At 42.1% G+C, this 20,244-nt stretch overlaps 1 protein-coding gene across 4 annotated transcripts in view; it reads right to left on the reverse strand.

Annotated features, from left to right (window-relative positions):
* Positions 1–20,168, reverse strand: part of NUMA1 (nuclear mitotic apparatus protein 1) — a 72,044-nt gene extending 51,876 nt beyond the window's left edge. Inside the window, exon 1 of one of the 4 annotated variants that reach the window (XM_061380689.1) lies at positions 20,078–20,168. The gene's annotated coding sequence lies outside the window, so the exon portion shown is untranslated. Of the gene's footprint in view, positions 1–4,079; positions 4,283–20,077 lie in introns of those variants that run through there. The other 3 variants (XM_061380697.1, XM_061380694.1, XM_061380693.1) reach the window with 3 other exon arrangements.
* Positions 20,169–20,244: the final 76 nt, after the last annotated feature.

A 20,244-nucleotide genomic window follows, 5' to 3' on the forward strand; every position in this document is an offset into this window, starting at 1 on the left:
CTAACACACACACACATATAATGAAAACCAATGGGAAACAGAGAAAAAGCAGAAGACAAAACTATAGGTACTATATGACCTGGACTACTCCAGAGAAATATGCATAGGTACAAAATACCAAAATGAAAATAGGTGTTTTTCTCCAGATGGTACAGTTATGGATGATTTTAGCTTTTTCTTTATATATTTTTCTGTATTTTTTCTGTACTTTTCATATTTCCTACAATGATTATATACTATTTTTCAACCAATTCAACAAAATGTCATTGGTTTCCACTATATAATCAGAAGTTGACCCCTTATGATGGGTTTTATCCTCAAAGAATAAGCAGTAGTAAGCAACCTATGAAACAAGACTGCATGATATATATGTCTAAGAAAACTTTCATCTTTGAGGGGTAAGGAAAGCTCAGTCTAAAGGGACACTGCTGACTACTTCCTGTCTTCTTGCTTTTGGAGGAAATGGCAACCCACTCCAGTACTCTTGCCTGGAAAATCCCATGGACGGAGGAGCCTGGTAGGCTACAGTCCATAGGGTCGCAAACAGCTGGACACGACTGAGAGACTTCACTTACTTTTCTTCCTTAGAAAATATAACTAAGGAATAAAGAACCTAAACATTAGATGCCTGACAAACTTTGTAAAGAACCAAGATAACCACCTTCTCAACCCTGAAATCGAAGATCTTACACCTGAAAAACACATCAAAACCTAAATCACACAGCTGGGATCGTGTCACTCCTAATCCAAAACATTCATGAGCTAACTTCATGCAGAATAAAATCCAAATCTCTTAGTATGACTCTTACTGTTCCTTAAGATCCAACCAAACATCTTTTCCGGCCTCATTTCCAGCTCATTCCTCCAAAGTATCTTCTATCTCAGGAGCACTTTCCCAGATATGCCAAACATTTCCCCAGGCTCTGTGCTGCTGCCATTCTATAACCTCCTCCAAAATGCCCTTCTAAACTTAAGGAATTCTAGGATTCCCTGGTGGCTCAGGGTAAAGAATCTGCCTGCCAATGCAGGAGACAGGTTTAATCTCTGATCCAGGAAGATCCCAGGTGCCACAGAGCAACTAAGACCATGCACCACAACTACTGAGCCTGTTCTCTAGAGCCTGGGAACCGTAACTACTGACGGGGCACCCTAGAGCCAGTGCTCTGCAACCAGAAGCCGCCAAAATGACAAGCCCGTACACAGAAACTAGAGAGTATCCCCCCCTCTCCAAAACTAGAGAAAAACCCTTGGAGCAAGGAATACCCAGCACAGCCAGAAATAAATAAATAAATACAATTATAAACTTAAGGAATTCTAATTCACCCTTTACAACCTGGCTCAAATGCTTTCTCCCTTCAGAGGCTCTCCTTGTTCCCCCCAATTCAGGAACAACTCTGTTGTCTCCTCTATATGCTCCCATATTGCTTGTTCCTCTACACACCTCATTTCATTCCTCCTTGGGTCGACACTAGCTGCATATATGTTTCACTTGACTAAGCTCCTGAAGAGCAGAAACCATCTTATTCACCTATCAGCTCCATTCCAGCACAATGCTTGCACACCACAGGTGCTAAATAATGCTGCCCGACTGAATGACAGCCAAATGGCCCTCTTCTAATGGATTATTTCAGTGAGGCAGCCAGTGAAGCTGAACTGTCAGAGGACAAGCCCTCTAATTTAAAGCCACATACCTAGGTAAGAGTGACCAGCAAAAAGCTGTCATGGGCCTGCCACTTTAAGGGGACTGGCAAGCTGGGTGTGTTTACACAATCCTAATTAAAACTAAAGGGCACTGAGGGAAAGAAGAGAAACAGAGAGATTAAGAAGTGTGGATACTGCTGCTGCTGCTAAGTCGCTTCAGTCAGGCTCCCCCGTCCCTGGGATTCTCCAGGCAAGAACACTGGAGTGGGTTGCCATTTCCTTCTCCAGTGCATGAAAGTGAGAAGTGAAAGTGAAGTCGCTCAGTCGCGTCCGACTCTAGCGACCCCATGGACTGCAGCCCACCAGGCTCCTCCATCCATGGGATTTTCCAGGCAAGAGTACTGGAGTGGGGTGCCATTGCTTTCTCCGGTGTGGATACTACAGGTCACCTTTTCCTCTGTTGGGAGCCCAAATCTCCCAGCCTAGTACCCAGCGAGCTCACCAAGCAGCCTATTGTCTGGCTGCTGTCACCCTAGGACCTGAGTATTGAAAAGCAACTGATTAGGCCACTTCAGTCTCTCCAGCAACTGGCTCCGCTTTTAGGCATTTAATTTCTAATTGTGATTACTCGGGGCCTTTTCTCTAAATGAATCCCACACTGCTCCAATCATTAAGAGAATCTCTTTAAAGAGAGGCTTGAAATTAACAACAGCAGGGAACAAATTCTCTAAACCATCTAAATCACAATATCCACACTGTCCATTTTGATGACATTCACCCCCACCTCCTTCAAACAATAGGTCCTACCAGGGAAGACTACTTCTCTCAGGACCAGCAAGTCCTGTGATTGTTTTTCAGGAGAAAGATCCAAGGGCCTGCTTCTCATTCAATAGCTGCCTCACGTTTGATCACTCAGCTGTGACTGTGAGTAGAGAGCACAGTTGCTATAATTCAAGTACTAAAAAGGAATTCCACTTCTACCCTTTGTCTAATAGTCAAGCAGCTTAGAACAAACAGATCCTTTCCCACCTCAAACCTCCTTTGGCCTACCTGGTTTCAGATCTGGAACTCTTAGTATCTAAATTTTTCAATATATAAATGAAGAAAACATGGCTTTAAGAAAGAGAATTAATTGTGAATGATCACAGAGTATCTTGGTGACAGAATCTTTTGACTAGGATGCCTAACACCTTATTTTTCTGACTAGTTATCAACAAGACCACCATTGCCTGGCACAGATTCAAGGGTACTACAGACAGCCTAACTGAAATGCACTGGAGAGCCCCTCTGCTTTGACCACCCCCTTCCCAACAACCCCACTGTCTCTCAAAGTGCTGACCAAACCTAGTAAGTAAACAACGACAAAAAATCAAGTAACTTGGTACATCACTTCTCCTGCAAAAGCATGGAGCTACCAAATCATCTGCTTCAGCACGCCACCTGGGAAGCATCCCGATGGACCATGGCGTGCTGGTGAGCAGTGGCTGCTGTAGCCTACAGAACTTGTGGCTGTGGGTCTCCTGGAGCTGGGACCGCAGTGGCTCCTCAGTTGAAGTGTTCCACAGCAACATGTTCCAACACTTTTTGGCCCTTAACACATTTGTGATTTGGAAGGACTTCCACGAGAAAGGTTAATTTTCTCCACTATCTAGTCACCTTGACCTAGAAGTAAGCAAACGCACAGTGAGTATAAAGGAAGTGACACCCTTTCAAACAAACCTTTCCCATCTTGTTAAATCAAATGAAGATGGTAATCAAAATAGTCTCCTAAAGTTTACAAATACTCCTTTGGGAACTGCCTTTTAAACTATTATACTGATTTATAACCACACATTATATAATCATAGATTTTGGCCCTGGAAGAAATCTTTCAGCAGATCATATAAACTGCTCATTTTTACATGAGAAAACTCCATTCCACTGGGGCTAGACAGTTGGTCCCTGATCACACAGCTGGTGAGGAGTAATCAGGACTAGAAACCTAGTCACCCTAACTCCTAGCATAAACCACAAGCATATCCTAATCCAGGCACCTCCCCCTTCCTGTTCCTCACTGTTGTCTCTAACTCAGGACACTAATGCATACCAAGGATGGTTCTGAAACCCAGTTGCTAAGAAATGATAGCTTAAAACCAGAACTTCTCTGCAGTCGCTCCCTATGAGTTTGAGCCTTCATTCGATGTCTAGTTCACAAGAATTCTGGGTAAACTACCTTACAACAGGGGTCAGTGAGCCCCCCGAGACACTCCCCCTACAGCTAGAAGAATATATTTATTAAACATCTCTGCCCACCTCCTGCAGTAACCTGTTTACTTCAAGTAAGTGAAAGAGGTTACTTAGAAGGACCTGGATCAAGGAAAAAGAAAGTAGTAGAAATCCTGTTTGAGGAAAAACTGACCTATGAAAAAGCAGAGAGGGCAGGAACCATCTTGACTTACCTCCTGGTGAACAGCTTTCTAAGGCTGGGACAAAGCGATCCCTGGCAATCTGGCTTATAACCCAGGGAAGGGGCAAAAGGACAGGAATGCTGTTCATGCCCCCATCTCACCGAAGAGCTGTGGGTCAGCTCGGCTTCACCTCACCCTGGGCAGCCCCAGCGCTCTGTAGATCAGCCAGCCACCGGAAGGAAAGCCACCCAGCCTAGGTCAACGGGGTGAGTCAGTGACAGAGCAGGAAGAGTCACTGGGGCAGAAAGTCTGGCCTCCTGTGGCAAGACAGCCCAAACCACACCCCAACATGGTCAGCACAGGGAAGACTCTGCCCTACTAGAATTCCAGTCTCCAAAGCAGGAAAGGTCCTTCCTCAAGACACTCCGTACCATTCACATTTCCAAGGGTTGCCCGCCTGCTCAAAAACCTTCCATGGTTTTCTTCCTTAAGCACCATATTCAATCTCTTTGGCTTAACTTCCCAAGCCCTCCATTACATGGCCTCAAGTCATTTATTCGACCTTGTTTCTCACTATTCCACAGTGTACACTCTGAACTAATCAAGGCAGTCTTCTCACTTCTCTCATGAGCCAAGCCCTTTCTCATTTCTATGCCTTTAGTTATCCAGCAGTGGTAAATTCAAGCCCCTTCCAAGGTTTGGCAGGTAATAGAAATGAATGTTCCAGTGAGGCACCCGGAAAAACTAGGAAGTGTGGCCCCCACATAATGGCATTAAAATATTTTCATTCAAGTTATTTATGCAATATTGCACTATGAGCATCACAGTAACATTTTAAAGAGTTACCAATAGTCTTTCTAGCTTTCGTGTAAGAAAACTTCCCTAAGGTTGGGCAGGTGGAAAAATGCTGAGCACAGTCTCCAGGCCTATCTGAAACCAAAGCAAGAGCTCTAAACTATTAGGCTTCCCAGCAGTACAAAAACCATGGAAGATACAGAGCTCTAAACTCTGAAGAGGAAACTCACTTTTCACTTTTCATGATATATATATATAACTTCAGTAGCAGGATGAGAAGTCCAAAGAGCAGTTTGTCTAACTGCCCCCAAAATTCTGTCATCTTCCAGCTAAAGTCTTTCCTGGTTCCTCTAGGTCCTACTGAACTCCATACTCAATTCCTGTGGGGCTTACAGATCAGAAAACATAATCAGGTGCTAAATTATATACTGTCACGCAAAACTGAACACTGCTTCCCTGTCTAGCTTCACTACCAAACTACTGTAGTAACCTACCTAGTTCTACCAAAAACATGTTGATCCTGAATCTAATCAAGAGGAAAGACAAATCACAAATAATCAAGAGGAAATACAAATCCAAATTAAGAGACATTCTGCAAACAACTAACTTGAACTCTAAAGAATGTCAATGATATGACAGACAAAAAGGCATTCAGACAAAAAGGCATTTAAAAGAGATTTAAAAACTGTTCAAAGTTGAGACTTCCCTGGTGATCCAGTAGTTAAGAATCTGCATGGCAATGCAGGGGATGCAGGTTAGATCCCTGGTGTCAGGGAACTAAGATCCCACATGCTGTGGAGCAACTAAGCCCTTGCACCGCAACTACTGAGCCCATGCGCCAAAACTAGAGAGTCCATGAGACACAACAAAAGATCTCGCGTGACACAAGTAAGACCCAACGCAGCAAATAAAGAGATAATTTTTTTTTAATTGTTCAAAGTTAAAGCATACTAACGGCATGACAAAGTCATGACAACTAACACATGCATGATCTTTCAATGGATCCTGAAATGACAAAAAAAATCTATGAAAGATATCACTGGAAAAACCAGAGCAACTTGAACAAGTATTGTACAAACGTACTGAATTTCTGAGTGTAATTTTACTGTGGTTAGCATGGGAAGATATTCTGATTTTTTCAGCAAATACTTGCTAAGCTATTTAAGGGATGAAGTAATATGAAGTTCACATCTACTAGTCAAAAGGTTCCGAAAATGAAGGACAGAGGCCAAGACAGCAAAATGTTAACAGTGAACCTAGGTGAAGAATACAGAAACATTTGTTACATTATTCCTGTAAAGTATCTGTAGATTTGAAGAGCCTGGGGAGTAGGTAACTCCTGTATTTTATATATATTATATATATATATATATATACATATGTGTGTGTGTGTGTGTAGGTGTGTGTGTATATATATATCTGTAAATACTCAGCTCTGTGAGAGGTGAAATAGACACACATTATGTATTTGCTCACTGCACAAGGAAACTGGACTTTGGGGGTCAGCAAACCAGACAGAGTCCACTTGGCAGCAGTGCATGAGGGGTACAGTGGCAAACTCCAAGTGAACCAGAAGATTCCCTCAAACTCATACTGTCATGCCATAAGCAAGCCAGAAAAGTAGGCAATCAAAGCTCTTGTTACCTCATCCCTCACTGAGACCATCCAGAAGTCAGACACTCAGCAAATGCCCCCTTACAGGGCAGAATGCAGTCGTTACCCACACATAAGACAAAGGGCTCTGTATCCACCTTACCACAGGATACCCAAAACTCAACAGCCTACAAAGCGTCTCTGGCCCGTCACAGGAAGGCGCTCAAGTAGTCAAATAAATATGCCTGAAATATTTGCGCGGTCTTTACTCCTCACCAGACAAACCAGTCCTTAGCTGCAATAAGGCAGAAGAAATATGCAAGGCTGAATCACTGGCACTTCCTGCACTGACTTCAAAGAAACTGGTCCTTAAAGAGGACAGAAAGGGCAGCTGCCACAGCTACCAACAGAGGCCTCAGCCCAGCAGCATGCTGTGCAATATGCTCCCTCTCCTCTCCTCAGACACCAGATCATTTTACTTCTGCCAAGTGGTCCCTTATTAGGGTGACTGACTGCCCAATGGCCAGCCCTTAACCTTGACTCTCTCCTCCCCTCACTGACAGCCAAGATTCTGTCACTTCCGGATAGCTCCTCCCACAATTTAGCAGAAAGTCTAGTCAAAACTATTCCCCCCAAACTTCCATCAACTGAAGTAAGATTTCTAGTGAAAGAAAGTGAAAGTGAAGTTGCTCAGTCGTGTCCAACTCTTTGTGTCTCCATGGACTGTAGCCCACCAGGCTTCTCCATCCATGAGGTTTTCCAGGCAAGAATACTGGAGTGGGTTGTCATTTCCTTCTCCAGGGGATCTTCCCCACCCAGGGATCGAACCCAGGTCTCCTGCATTGAAGGCAGACGCTTTACCCTCTGAGCCACCAGGGAAGTCCTCAAGATCTCTAGAGGTATAACATTCAGCTTGCTTCTCAAACCTACCAAATTTAGTATGTTTTACCAAAGACAGAATGTAACATGTAAGGTTGGTTTGTTAAACTCTGGAATTGTAAACTGTGAAGAAAAGAAAATACAATGTTTTTAGATTTGATATGGCAAAAAGATCTTAACAAGTTTGATGTACCAAAAATAGCAAATGTATAATTTAATAGGACTAAATATAAAGCCCTGCATTTAGAATAAAAGAAATAAACCAAACTAATACAGGATGGTAGAGACCTGGAACATAGTTCATACTGAAAAGCTTGCCATTTGGCTGGGGGTGTCAGGGAAGGCTGCCTATGGTGGGAGGAGAGGCCATACACCCTCACAGGAAGCATGAATCTGACAGAGCCACCCAAAACATCAATCCAGCTCAGGTCATGTTCAGTTCAGTTCAGTCACTCAGTCGTGTCTGACTCTTTGCAACACCATGAATTGCAGCACGCCAGGCCTCCCTTTCCATCACCAACTCCTGGAGTTCACTCAGACTCACGTCCATCGAGTCGGTGATGCCATCCAGCCATCTCATCCTCTGTCATCCCCTTCTCCTCTTGCCCCCAGTCCCTCCCAGTATCAGAGTCTTTTCCAATGAGTCAACTCTTAGCATGAGGTGGCCAAAGTACTGGAGTTTCAGCTTCAGCATCAGTCCTTCCAAAGAAATCCCAGGGCTGATCTCCTTCAAAATGGACTGGTTGGATCTCCTTGCAGTCCAAGGGACTCTCAAGAGTCTTCTCCAACACCACAGTTCAAAAGCATCAATCTTCGGTGCTCAGCCTTCTTCACAGTCCAACTCTCACATCCATACATGACCACAGGAAAAACCATAGCCTTGACCAGACGGACCTTTGTTGGCAAAGTAATGTCTCTGCTTTTGAATATGCTATCTAGGTTGGTCATAACTTTCCTTCCAAGGAGTAAGCGTCTTTTAATTTCATGGCTGCAGTCACCATCTGCAGTGATTTTGGAGCCCAAAACAATAAAGTCTGACACTGTTTCCACTGTTTCCCCATCTATTTCCCATCAAGTGATGGGACTGGATGCCATGATCTTCGTTTTCTGAATGTTGAGCTTTAAGCCAACTTTTTCACTCTCCACTTTCACTTTCATCAAGAGGCTTTTGAGTTCCTCTTTTCTTTCTGCCATAAGGGTGGTGTCATCTGCATATCTGAGATTATTGATATTTCTCCTGGCAATCTTGATTCCAGCTTGTGTTTCTTCCAGTCCAGCGTTTCTCATGATGTACTCTGCATATAAGTTAAATAAACAGGGTGACAATATACAGCCTTGACGTACTCCTTTTCCTATTTGGAACCAGTCTGTTGTTCCATGTCCAGTTCTAACTGTTGCTTCCTGACCTGCATACAGATTTCTCAAGAGGCAGGTCAAGTGGTCTGGTATTCCCATCTCTTTCAGAATTTTCCACAGTTTATTGTGATCCACACAGTCAAAGGCTTTGGCAGGGTCAATAAAGCAGAAATAGATGCTTTTCTGGAACTCTCTTGCTTTTTCCATGATCCAGCAGATGTTGGCAATTTGATCTCTGGTTCCTCTGCCTTTTCTAAAACCAGCTTGAACATCAGGAAGTTCACGGTTCACGTATTGCTGAAGCCTGGCTTGGAGAATTTTGAGCATTACTTGACTAGCGTGTGAGATGAGTGCAATTGTGCGGTAGTTTGAGCATTCTTTGGCATTGCCTTTCTTTGGGATTGGAATGAAAACTGACCTTTTCCAGTCCTGTGGCCACTGCTGAGTTTTCCAGATTTGCTGGCATAGTGAGTGCAGCACTTTCACAGCATCATCTTTCAGGATGTGAAATAGCTCAACTGGAATTCCATCACCTCCACTAGCTTTGTTCATAGTGATGCTTTCTAAGGCCCACTTGACTTCACATTCCAGGATGTCTGGCTCTAGATGAGTGATCACACCATCGTGATTATCTGGGTCGTGAAGATCTTTTTGTACAATTCTTCTGTGTATTCTTGCCACCTCTTCTTAATATCTTCTGCTTCTGTTAGGTCCATACCATTTCTGTCCTTTATCGAGCCCATCTTTGCATGAAATGTTCCCTTGGTATCTCTAATTTCCTTGAAGAGATCTCTAGTCTTTCCCATCCTGTTGTTTTCCTCTATTTCTTTGCATTGATTGCTGAGGAAGGCTTTCTTATCTCTTCTTGCTATTCTTTGGAACTCTGCATTCAGATGCTTGTATCTTTCCTTTTCTCCTTTGCTTTTCGCTTCTCTTCTTTTCACAGCTATTTGTAAGGCCTCCCCAGACAGCCATTTTGCTTTTTTGCATTTCTTTTCCATGGGGATGGTCTTGATCCCTGTCTCCTGTATAATGGCACAAACCTCAGTCCATAGTTCATCAGGCACTCTATCTATCAGATCTAGGCCCTTAAATCTATTTCTCACTTCCACTGTGTAATCATAAGGGATTTGATTTAGGTCATACCTGAATGGTCTAGTGGTTTTCCCTACTTTCTTCAATTTAAGTTTGAATTTGGTAATAAGGACATGTTAGTAGAAGACTAATCTATGTCCCACCTCTGAAAAGCAGCGAGTACATGCAGAGGAAGAATGATAACCACCCTGGTGAAGTGTCTGAAATTCATGGCATGAAGCATGAAAACTTTTTCAAATGTATGCATGCCTGTCATGCAGATGAGGAGAAAGACTCATATGACCCCTTGCAAGAAGACAAAACCAGAACTAGCAAGTGGAAGTCAGAGGAGGATAGATTCTGGTTTGATGTAGGGAAGGAACCCTCAGCACAACAGAGAAGTTAAAAATGTATGTTACGGAACCCAGAATGCTTGGATCAGAACACCAACTCCACCTCTTACAAACTGTATGGCTTTGGGTAAACTAAGTTATAGTAACAACAATAGTACGATAGAGCTTTGGGAAGCAGTTCATGTAAAGTGCTTAAAACAGTGCCGGGCTCACATTATATGCTGAAAAAAAAAACAAAGTCAGCTATCGCTGTTACTGACTGCTGATATAATGGACCAGGTAACCTGAAAATCTTCCTACTAAATGTGCCTGAAAATGCCCAGAAAAATAGAATAAAAATCCTTTTTGACTTGCTAAATTACTGTCTCTTAGAACCACACCTACCCTGTGGTTATGGTCTGCTCTGTGTTGCCAGGGCTTGGACTCTTCCAATACCACTTCACCTTTGCCAGCTGGCTCCCAGTTAGGGTCTGTTAACGGGGTGCAAACAGGAAAAATTGAACGCAGGAGGAGGCTGCCAGGGACTTCCTTCTTCCTGTGGCTCTCTGCTCCTGACAACTGCAGTTGGTTTCTCCCTGCTTCCTTCCAAACTCCCTCTTCGAGGCACCAGAGCAGGGCTCAACCAAAACTGGCTCCCCAGGCCCCTCCTATGGGCTCCTGAGACACCAGCAACACCAGGCAACGCCTTCTCCTCAGAGAATCCAGGCGCAGTCCCACCAGATCCCTCCAGAATTCTAAGTTCTGCCAACCCCAATCTTCTCCCTTTGTTTTTCAGTCCTGGATGAAGCAGCCGCTTAATGCAGTTATAATATAAGTTACCTGAAGATTCCCCTTTTTGCTCTTTCAGCCCTCCAACAAAGGTTTAAACTAAACCCCTTTACTGAATTCACTCTCTTAAAATACCTGTGTGTGGTTTCTATTTTCCTGATAGGATTCTGACACTAGATAAACTGAACTCACAAGAAAGTAAAAGAAATCCCAGGAAACAGAAACAAAAGAAGCTGAAAATTGGGTTAGTGAGGCATAGCTGTCCTAGCAATGTAAGGAATATGTGACCTCCTCATACTTCAGATCTTGAGCTCATAAAAAGCAACTGAGATCTCTGTATATACAAAGGCTGCATGTGTGTGCTAAATTGCTTCAGTCCCATCTGACTCTGTGTGACCCTGAGACCCTCAGTAAAAAGAGACTAGGAAAAAAAAAAAACTGTCCACAGGAAAATAAGGAAGGTTGCTTTACAAACGTAGTAAAGTAGGAGGAAAAAAACTTCCTAGGAATTAATAACCTGGGTGCACACAAGAGATGGATTTGGAATTTAAAAATTTATACTAAATCTGTGGCCTAGAAATCTAAAAGAAAAATTACAGACATTTTAGCCCCAGGTTGGGAACAGCCTTGAGTTCCCAAAGAAGCAAATACAAAGTTGTAGCAGGAGACACACAAATGGCCAATAAATACATGAAAAGATGTTCAACATCATCAGGAAAATGCAAATTAAAACCACAAAAACACTACATCTCCATGAGAATGGCTAAAATTAAAAAGACTCACTATACCAAATGTTAGTAAGAAAATTAAAAAACCAAAGCTCTCAGATACTGCAATGGAAACATAAAATAGTACAACCACTTTGGAAAACTGGTAATTTCTTAAAAATTAAAAATACCTTGCCATATGACCCAGCCATTTCACGCCAAAGAGTCAGGAAAATGTATGTTCACTCAAAGATTTGTACATGATTGCTCACAGCAATTTTATTCACAACAGCCAAAAACTGCCAACAGCCCAAATGTCCATCAACAGTAAATGATATACCAGTCAGAATGACCATCATCAAAAAATCTACAAATAATAAATGCTAGCAAGGGATGTGGAGAAAAGGGAACCCTCTTGCATAGTTGGTGAGAATGTGAATTGATACAGCCACCATGGAGAACAATATGGAGATTTCTTAAACAAACTAAGAATAATACCACCATATGACACAGAGGATCCACTACTGGGCATTTACCCTGAGAAAACCACAGTTCTCAAAGATACATGTACCCCAATGTTCATAGCAGTACTATTTACAAAGGCCACTATTTACAAAGGACAAGGAAGCAACCTAAATGTCCATCAACAGATGAATAGATAAAGAAGGTGTGGTACATAATTACAATGAAATATTACTCAGCCATAAAAAGGAACAGATCTGAGTCACCTGTAGTGAGGCGGATGAACCTAGAGCCTGTTATACAGAGTGAAGTTAGTTAGAAAGAGGAAAACAAGTATATATTAACACATATATATGGAATCTAGAAAAATGGTACCGATGAACCAATTTGCAGAGCAACAACAGAGACACGGACATAAGAGAATAGACTTGTGGGCACAGTGCGGGAAGGAGAAGGTACCACTGAAACCATATACGTTACTATATGTAAAACAGATAGCCAGTGGGGAAATGCTATATGATGCAGGGAGCTCAACCCAGTGCTCTATGACAACCTAGAGGGGTGGGATGGGGTGAGAGGTGGGAGGGAGGTTCAAGAGAGCAAGGACATATGTATACCTATGGCTGATTCATGTTGATGTATGGCAGAAACCGACACAATATTGTAAATATTACAATAAAAATAAATTTTAAAAAAGTGATAAACAAAACTGTATGATATAGTCATACAAAGGAGGACTACTTAGCAACAGTTCCAGTTCAGTCACTCAGTCGTGTCTGACTCTTTGCAACCCCATGAACCGCAGCAAGCCAGGCCTCCCTGTCCATCACCAACTCCTGGAGTCTGCCCAAACCCATGTCCATTGAGTTGGTGATGCCATCCAACCATCTCATCCTCCGTTGTCCCCTTCTCCTCCTGCCCTCAATCCTTCCCAGCATTAGGGTCTTTCCAAATGAGTCAGCTCTTCGAATCAGGTGGCCAAAGTATTGGAGTTTCAGCTTCAACATCAGTCCTTCCAATGAACACCCAGGTTGGATCTCCTTGCAGTCCAAGGGACTCTCAAGAGTCTTCAACACTACAGTTTAAAAGCATCAATTCTTCGGTGCTCAGCTTTCTCTATAGTCCAACTCTCATATCCACATATGACTACTGGAAAAACCATAGCCTTGACTAGACCGACCTTTGTTGACAAATTAATGTCTCTGCTTTTGAATATGCTGTCTAGGTCAGTCATAACTTTCCTTCCAAGGAGTAAGCATCTTTTAAAAAAATTTCATGGCTGCAATCAACATCTGCAGTGATTTTGGAGCCCAGAAAAAATAAAGTCTGACACTGTTCCCAATGTTTCCCCATCTATTTGCCATGAAGTGATGGGACTGGATGCCATGATCTTCATTTTCTGAATGCTGAGCTTTAAGCCAACTTTTTCACTCTCCACTTTCACTTTCATCAAGAGGCTTTTGAGTTCCTCTTTTCTTTCTGCCATAAGGGCGGTGTCATCTGCATATCTGAGATTATTGATATTTCTCCTGGCAATCTTGATTCCAGCTTGTGTTTCTTCCAGTCCAGCGTTTCTCATGATGTACTCTGCATATAAGTTAAATAAGCAGGGTGACAAGATACAGCCTTGATGTACTCCTTTTCCTGTTTGAAACCAGTCTGTTGTTCCATGTCCAGTTCTAACTGTTGCTTCCTGACCTGTATACAGATTTCTCAAGAGGCAGGTCAGGTGGTCTGGTGTTCCTATCTCTTTCAGAATTTTCCACGGTTTATTGTGATCCACACAATCAAAGGCTTTGGCATAGTCAATAAGGCAGAAATAGATGTTTTTCTGGAACTCTCTTGTTTTTTTGATGATCCAGCGGATGTTGGCAATTTGATCTCTAGTTCCTCTGCCTTTTCTAAAACCAGCTTGAACATCTGGAAGTTGACGGTTCACGTATTGCTGAAGCCTGGCTTGGAGAATTTGAGCATTACTTTACTAGTGTGTGAAAAAGAAAGTGAAAGTGAAATCACTCAGTCGTGTCCGACTCTTTGAGACCCCTGGACTGTAGCCCACCAGGCTCCTCCCTCCATGGGATTCTCCAAGCAAGAGTACTGGAGTGGGTTGCCATTTCCTTCTCCAGGGGATATTCCCGACCCAGGGATCAAACCCAGGTCTCCCGCATTCCAGGCAGACACTTTAACCCCTGAGCCACCAGGGAAGCCCCTGAGATGAGTGCAACTGTGTGGTAGTTTGAGCATTCTTTGGCAACAGCAACAGAAAGTAACAAATCACTGATATATGCACTAAATACATAAATATCAAATGCATTACACTACCTGAAAGAAAGCAGACACAAACATATACTCTATATATTTTCTAGATAAAATTCTAGAAAACACAAATTAATCTTCAGTAATTAGATTACTTGGTTCTTGGGGGCCAATGATGAACTGTAAAGAGGCATAAGGAAACTTTTGGGAGTTATGGGAATGCTCTGTATCATGACTGGGGCAACTTTTTCGAGGTGTATAAATCTGTCAAAACTTTTTACTTAAAATAAATTTCATTGTACATAAATTATGATTAAGCAAAGTTGATTTAAAAAAAAAAAAGCTTTTCTTCAGAGAACTGACCTCAACTCAAGCTACACAAGACTACCATAGGACTTCCCTGGTGGTCTAGTGGTTAGAATCTGCCTGCCAATACAGAGGACATGGGTTTCATCCCTGCTCTGGAAAGATTCTACATGCTGCAGGCAACTAAGCCCGAGTGCTGCAACTACTGAAGCCCGAGCACCTGGAGCCCATGCTCCACAACAAGAGAAGCCAGTGCAATGAGAAGCCTGTGCACCACAAAGAGGCCCCCGCTCGCCGCAACTAGAGAAAGCCCGAGAGCAGCAATGGAGACCCAGTGCAGCCAAAAATAAATACATAAATAAATATGCTTTTTTAAAAAGACCACCGTAGATGATACTCCTTTGAATGAGCTCACAATCCAAAATTATAAAATACTTGAGGAAACAATCCATCATGAACAGAGTCATTAAAGCAAATGGCAGGATTATATCCCCAAAACTTCAAAAACAGGACACATTAAACTTATTTGAAGTTATTATAGAAGAATTGGAAACACAAGACAAAAGCAAGATACCAAGAAACAGACAGCCAGATTTGAAATGAACCACAGTGCTTGTATAAATGAAAAACTTAGCGAATGAAATAAGAATTCAAAAAATAAACTAATTCTAGCTTAAAGGAAATTATCCAGAAGTAACACAGAAAGATAGAGATGGAAATGATAAAGAATAAGAGATGTGAAGGACAGAATTAGAAGGCTCTGCTGCCACCGCCACTAAATCACTTTAGTCATGTCTGACACTTCGAAACTCTATGGGCTGCAGCCCACCAGACTCCTCTGTCTGTGGGATTATCCAGGCAATACTCGAGTGGGCTGCCATACCCTCCCTCCAGGGGATCTTTCCAACCCAAGGACTGAACCCCAGTCTCCTGTGTCTCCTGCACTGCAGCTGGAATCTTTACTGCTGAGCCACCAGGGAAGCCACTAGAAGGCTCAAAATAAGTTAAATACGAGATCAGGGAGAGGCACTATTTAAAGAGGCATATGCCAAAAAATGGACAACCTAAGAGAAACAGACAAATTCCCAGAAATATACAACCTCCTAAGACTGAATCAGGAATAGAAAATATGAACAGACCAATTACCAGTAATAAAATCAAATTGGCAATTTAAAAAACTCCCAATAAACAAAAGTCCAGGACCAGACGACTTCATAGGTGAAATTCTACCAAATATTTAAAGAAGAGTTAACACGTATCCTTCTCAAATTTCTAACAAATTACAGAAAGCAATGCTTCCAAATTCACTTTCAAGGCCAGTGTCACCCAAACACCAAAATCAGACAAAGATATCACACAAAAAAAGAAAATTATAGGTCAGTATCACTTTATAGTTGTAAAAATTCTCAACAAAATATTTGCAAACCACATTCAACAACACATTAAAAAGATCATACACCATGATCACGTGGGATTTATTCTAGGGATGCAAGGATGGTTCAATATCCACAAATCAATTAATGTAAAACACAGTATTAACAAACTAAAGAATAAAAATCATCTAAATGAATGCAGAAACAAAGTTCAACATCTGTATATGATTTAAAAAAAAAACATCAAAGTGAGTCCATAGGGAACATACTTCAACAAAATAAAGACCAGATATGACAAGCCCACAGCTGACAGCATCTCAATAGTAAAAAGCTGAAAGCATTTCCTCTAAGATCAAGAGCAAGACAAGGACACCCACTGTCACCACTTTTACTCAACATACTATTTGAAGTCCTAGCCACAGCAATCAGGCAAGAAAAAGAAAAACCAAATTCGGAAGGAAGAAGTAAAACTGTCACTGTTTGCAGATGACATGGTATTATTGAAAATCCTAAAGGTGCCACCAAAAAACCATTAGAACCAATTAATAAATTCAGTAAAATTGCAGAATATAAAATTAATATACAGAAATCTATTGTTTCTAGACACTAACAAAGAACTATCAGAAAGAGAAATTAAGAAAACAATTTTATTTACAACTGCATCAAAAATAATAAAATACCTAGTAGTAAATCTAAGGAGGTAAGAAGTCTGTACTAAGAAAAGACAGAGGATGAGATGGTTAGATGGCGTCACCAACTTAACAGACATGAGTTTGAGTAAGCTCCAGGAGTCGGTGATGGACAGGGAAGCCTGGAGTGCTGCAGTCCATGGGTTTGCAAAGAGTAGGATACAACTGAGCAACTGAACTTAAGATAAGACATTGGTGAAATAAATTAAAGATGTCACTAACAAATGGGAAGATACACCATGCTAATGGTTTAGAAGAATTAATACTATTAAAATGAGCATACTAGCCTAAGGCATTCTACAAATTTGATGCAATCTCTATCAAAATACCAAGGTAATTTTTCACAGAACTAAGACAAATAATGTAATTCTAAAATTTGTATGGAAACACAAGACCTTGAATAGCCAAAACAATCCTAAAGAACAAAACTGTCCTCATGCACTGTTGAGGGGAATGTATACTGGTGCAGCTGCTATGGAAGTTAGTATGGAAGTTCTTCAAAAAGTTAAAAACAGAACTATTATATGATTCAGCAATTCCACTCCTGGGTGTTTATCCAAAGAAAAGGAAACTAATTAGAAAAGATATATACACCCCTATGTTCATTGCAGCATTATTGACAACAGCCAAGATATAGAAGCAACCTAAATGCACATGGGTAGATGAATGGATAAAGAAGGTGTGGCATATAATCTAATGGAATATTCAGTTCAATCGTTCAGTCGTGTCCGACTCTTTGCGACCCCATGAACTGCAGCACGCCAGGCCTCCCTGTCCATCACCAACTCCGAGAGTTCACTCAGACTCACGTCCATCGAGTCAGTGATGCCATCCAGCCATCTCATCCTCTGTTCCCCTTCTCCTTCTGCCCCCAATCCCTCCCAGCATCAGTCTTTTCCAATGAGTCAACTCTTTGCATGAGGTGGCCAAAGTACTGGAGTTTCAGCCTTAGCATCATTCCTTTCAAAGAACACCCAGGACTGATCTTTAGAATGGACTGGTTGGGTCTCCCTGCAGTCCAAGGGACTCTCAAGAGTCTTCTCCAACACCACAGTTCAAAAGCATCAATTCTTCGGCGCTCAGCTTTCTTCACAGTCCAACTCTCACATCCATACATGACCACAGGAAAAACCATAGCCTTGACCAGACAGACCTTTGTTGGCAAAGTAATGTCTCTGCTTTTTAATATGCTGTCTAGGTTGGTCATAACTTTCCTTCCAAGGAGTAAGACAGGATGAAACCTCGCAATTTGTGACAACATGGATGGTAAGTACATGTGATAACATGTACTAGGTGAGTGAAATAAGTCACACAGAGAGAGACAAATATTGTACAATTTCACTTACACGTGGAATCTAAAAATCAAATGAAAAAAACATAATAAAACAGAAAGACTCACACATACAGAGAACAAACAGGTGGCTGCTGAGGGAGTGGGTATAATGTAGCATCTTTGTATAGTGACAGATGGAAAAACATTTTTTTTTAATAAAGAGATAATGACTGGGAATCTTTAGAAAACTGAAAGGTATGAAACCTCAGATTGAGGCATCACTATAAGCCCAAGTAGAATAAAATTAAATCCACACATGTAATGAAACTGCAAAACACAAATGACAAAAAAGAGGATCTTAAAAAGAACCAGAGAAAAAGGCAGGTTACATACAACGAAATAATAGTTAAATTGTGAACACAGTTCTCAAGAGTTAACAACAAAAAGCCATAATTTCAGTAAAATGATACTTTCAAAGTGCTGGGGGAAAAATAATTGGAAGCCTAGTACCCAGCTAAACTATCAATCAAGATTGATAAGGAAGTAAAGATATTTTCCAACAGAGTATTTACCACTAACAGACTCTCATTAAGAAAACATCTGAAGGGGGAATTCTGTGGCAGTCCAGGATTAGGACACCATACTTCCACTGCAGGGGGCATGGGTTTGATCCCTGGTGGGAGAACTAAGATCTGACATGCTGCATAATATGGTCCCCCCCAAAAAAAAAAAAAAAAATCAGAAGTATGTATTCATCTATTTGATGAAAAAGAAATAAAATGCAGGAAAGAATGATGAAAAAAACAGTAAACATATATCAGTAAAATGAAATAACCACTGAAAGCACAAAACTATGCTATTTATTAGAATTGTTCTAACATTTGGGGGTGGTCTCATTCTTGGAAAGGCTCATCTTGAGTCTGTTTAATGTACACTGTGCTGAAATAAATGGCCTCCAACATACCTACTGACCGTATGGTTTTATCAATTAGACAAAGCTGCCAAAACATTTCCTGATCAGCTCTGTTTAGCCATCTGTGGCAGGGCTTTCCCTCATCCTAACAGTTCTAGAACTCGAGTCTCAGTTCAAGGCATTCTTTCCACTCCCATATTCCACAAATTTAAAAAAAGAACATTCTAAATAGAAATGTCCCTTATATGAGCTTTTGGTTAAGATCTGCTAGTTTGGGGGAGTATAATTTTTGGCTATGGATTAGGATTCAGGCTTTATAATTAGTCATCATTTGCTTGAACTTGGGCCAAGAAAAGAGTACTTTGGCAGCTTTCACAAAGAAGTATGCGCTTCTTCCTCTGAAGGAGAAAATACCACACAGGATCAGAAAGGGAGGGAACACATTCAACCCTGCAGGCTGAAGGCTGCCTTACCTGATTTGAACATTCCCTCTAGCTTCCCATATATTCACAGCAGTCACAACACTTATACTCAAAAATGTGTACTCTCCAAGATGCTTGCAAGAAACAGCTCACCTGATTTGACCCTAATAACCCCAGGAAAGTAGATAAGGCAGGTAAATTCATTGTTTACATATGAAAAAAGTGAGACTCAAAAGAAACTGACTCGTCGAAGACGACCCTCACAGCCAACACAATCCCTCCCCTTTACTTAGACCCAACCCACAAAAAACCCCTGTATAGCCAACTATGCACGAGCTATGTAACCGGGGCCAAGCTGAACATAAACCTCAGGCGGCCCATCTGTAATGAACTATAATAAAGTGTTAGGAATATTAAAAAGATGATCCATATAAAGGGTGTGGCACAGTGTCTGAAACGTAGTTGGTCCTCAGAAAATGTTTATTATTACTACTACCACTATTGTTAACAATAATAGGCGAAGACTTCCCACTACAGAAACCCTCGGCGACACTCCTTTCAGGAACTTGCATTACCCACACCCGCGTCGGCCCCCCGACACAATTCCACGGACACGCCCCCAAACACACCCTCCCCCTAAGCACGCCCCGCACCTTCCTCTCGGACAAGGCCCTTTCCTTACAAACCTTACCCTCGAAAGACTCTCCCCAGTCAGCCTCGCTTATGAAGGAGGCCTTCCGCCCGCACCCGCCTCTTCAGCACCTCTTTTAGACTCGGGCATCCCTGGAGGCGCCCCAGCCGCACGCTAGTAGCGGGCCCGCGCCGATTACCTGGCCGCGCGCTCCCGCTCCGACTCTCACTTCCCCAGGATCGCCTTCTTCTCGGGCCCGCGCTAGCGCTGTGAGCGCACAATTAGTTTAAACTATGGTCCCGCCCCCTCTCGTCGCCCTGCGATTGGCCCCTGTAGGCTGGCGTCGCACGCAAAAGCAGCCTGAAG

This window comes from Bos javanicus, chromosome 15 (genome assembly GCF_032452875.1).
Source record: "Bos javanicus breed banteng chromosome 15, ARS-OSU_banteng_1.0, whole genome shotgun sequence".
Lineage (NCBI taxonomy): Eukaryota > Metazoa > Chordata > Mammalia > Artiodactyla > Bovidae > Bos > Bos javanicus.